The sequence below is a fragment of the Plectropomus leopardus genome, chromosome 15, assembly GCF_026936395.1.
Source record: "Plectropomus leopardus strain MGB_pleo_1.0 chromosome 15, ASM2693639v1, whole genome shotgun sequence".
In the NCBI taxonomy this organism is placed as follows: domain Eukaryota; kingdom Metazoa; phylum Chordata; class Actinopteri; order Perciformes; family Serranidae; genus Plectropomus; species Plectropomus leopardus.
This window is the reverse complement of record NC_142190.1, coordinates 1,275,536-1,278,013: the sequence shown is the minus strand read 5'-3', so window position 1 is coordinate 1,278,013 and position 2,478 is coordinate 1,275,536. Positions and strand designations below refer to the sequence as shown.

The 2,478-nt window shown below is 33.8% G+C and overlaps 1 non-coding gene across 1 annotated transcript; it reads left to right on the top strand.

Annotated features, from left to right (window-relative positions):
• Positions 1–469: 469 nt before the first annotated feature.
• Positions 470–541, top strand: trnad-guc (transfer RNA aspartic acid (anticodon GUC)). Its single transcript has one exon. It is a non-coding gene; the product is annotated as a tRNA-Asp (tRNA).
• Positions 542–2,478: the final 1,937 nt, after the last annotated feature.

The following is a 2,478-nucleotide window of genomic DNA, read 5'->3' as shown; positions in this document are numbered from 1 at the left end:
TATATTAAACAGGGCGTAAATAAATTCTTTTTTAAAAATATTTTTGTACAATTACATTCTGTCTGATTCATTTTTCTTTACATTGATTCATTTTTCTGTATTTTGTCACTATTTTAAAGCATTTATTTATGTTTGCATGAATTCGTTTATACCTGTATTTATATGTATTAAGTAATTGATTGATAATGGAGTAATTTTCTGTTCTCCATTATATGTATATATATATAGATATAGATATAGATATAGATATAGATATATGTAAATGTGTCGCTAAATATTCTCACCCTTTGATTTGTAGCTCAGTGTATCATTGCTGAACACTTGTGTGCGTTACTTCACGTGTTTTTGCTAAAATATGTAAATTTGTTTTTCTCTCCAGCCCAATAACAGCAGAGGAGTAGCGCCACTCGGCCATACAGCGGTGTGTTGTGGATAAAGACGGTACTGCACGGCGGTGGTATTACAGCTCTCCTCGTTAGTATAGTGGTAAGTATCCCCGCCTGTCACGCGGGAGACCGGGGTTCGATTCCCCGACGGGGAGGAAAAATTTATTTTGATTTTTATCACGAAAGAAGTCACGGAGCTGAATAAAGTGATCATTTTGTAAATATTTATTTTAGTTCTAAACCAAAACATGGTATAATTTATCTTAAATATGAATTACGAGTGTCCTCTAAAGGCAGCAGGGATCATAACATAAGCCAGAAAATCAAACTGGGTTTGTACGTCATCAAATACGAGCTAAAGTCATGGACTTTGTAGGTGGCAATTCCCCGGCCTTTTGGAAAACCAAATATATCCGAAAAGTTTGGGGAAAAAAGAAATCTGTTTAAGAAACCTGTATAATATCACATGATGTCTTCGCGGACCATTGCAAATTTAAACAGAAAAACAAGGATAATTTCTGTTTTTACAGTTTCTGGCTGGGATATAAATAAATGGGGTCATTTTGGTCATTTTTTTAAAGAACAATGCCTTCCAACCTGTGTTTTACAGAGAAAAAATATTGTTGTCTTCAAAAGTCCCCAGTTGAAAAAACAAAAGCAAATCGTAAATGTGGTTTCTTTTAAATCTCCAGAAGGAAAAAGGGGGGGGGGGTCACCCAAAAATGTTCAATTTCCTTCATTTTTTTTTAAAATAGTCATTTATTATAATTATTATTATTTAAATTGGCCAAAAAAAAGGGAAAAAAAGGTAATTTTCAAATAGAAAACAAGGCCAGCTACTTTGCCAGGAAGGTTTATTTTTTAATTTGGCAGTAAAATAAATAGAAAATACAGCCATTTTAAACCATATGTCCCTCCCATAAGCCAAAATGGTAAAAAAAAAAAAAAAAAAAAGTCCCTTCCCAGTGCTTAAAATGATATATATATTTTAAAAATCTATTATATGATAATGAATAAGAACTGATAGGGAGTATTAATTGTCATTTCCAGGAAAAGTCCTGGAAAGTTTTTTGATGTGTGTGTTTGTTTTTTCAGCTTTTTGATGAAATAAAAGTCCGAGAATCAGAAACAGGAAGCAGCCGACACCACAAGCTGCCAACAGGAAGTCATGTGCTGACCGCGCTCTGGAGATCATCTGCGCCACACGTTTACAGCGACGCTCTGCAGACCAGACGTGAGGTCATCCGTCCTCTCTGAGACAATCAGGACCGTCCACTCAGAGTCCACCTGTCTCTGACATGTGGACTGTCCTGTCTGTATGTAATGAGACTGAAGCTCATCGACTGTTAACGAACAGGAACAAAACCTTTGACAAGAAATTAAAACGGCCAAAAGTTTTTAAAAATCACCAAAAATGTTGAAGGAAAAAAAATCACCAGAATTTTCCAAGAAAAAGATATTCACAGATTTTTAAGAGGAAGAAAAAAAACGTGACAAAAAACGTCACAAATCACAATAAAATATAAAGAAAAAAAGAATCCAATAAAAGTAAAAAGAAGAAATGCCAAACATTTTTTCAAATCACCAAATCACCAATTTGAAATAAGGCCTTTTAGAGAAAAAAAAGTTTTAGGGGAAGAAAAACATTGCCAAAAAATGTTTGAAAATCACAAAAAAAGTAAAGAAAAAAAATTGTCTCTCCAAAACAGAAAGTGTTTTTTTAAGATCACTAACACTTTCAGTGGGGGAAAAATCAGTAAACATTTCAAAGGAAACACGAAAAAGCCAAATTAAAAAAACAAGGCAAAAAATTAAAAGAAAAAAAAAAGAAGTCTCTCCCCAGAGCTTAAGCACTAATTATTAACAACTACTAACATTTTTAACAGTACAATTCAGAATTCAAGTTTTAATTATTTTTTTTAATTTTCAGGGTAAATAAAGACCAGAGTGCCCCTGAGCGACGGTAGATTTCGGTCTGACGTGGATGAAGTCGTGCTGTGGACGTAACAAAACTGTTTTATTCACCTAAAAATGTCACGATCAGCCGATGTTTACACTATTATCAGAATATTCCTCACAAACCCACAGCTGC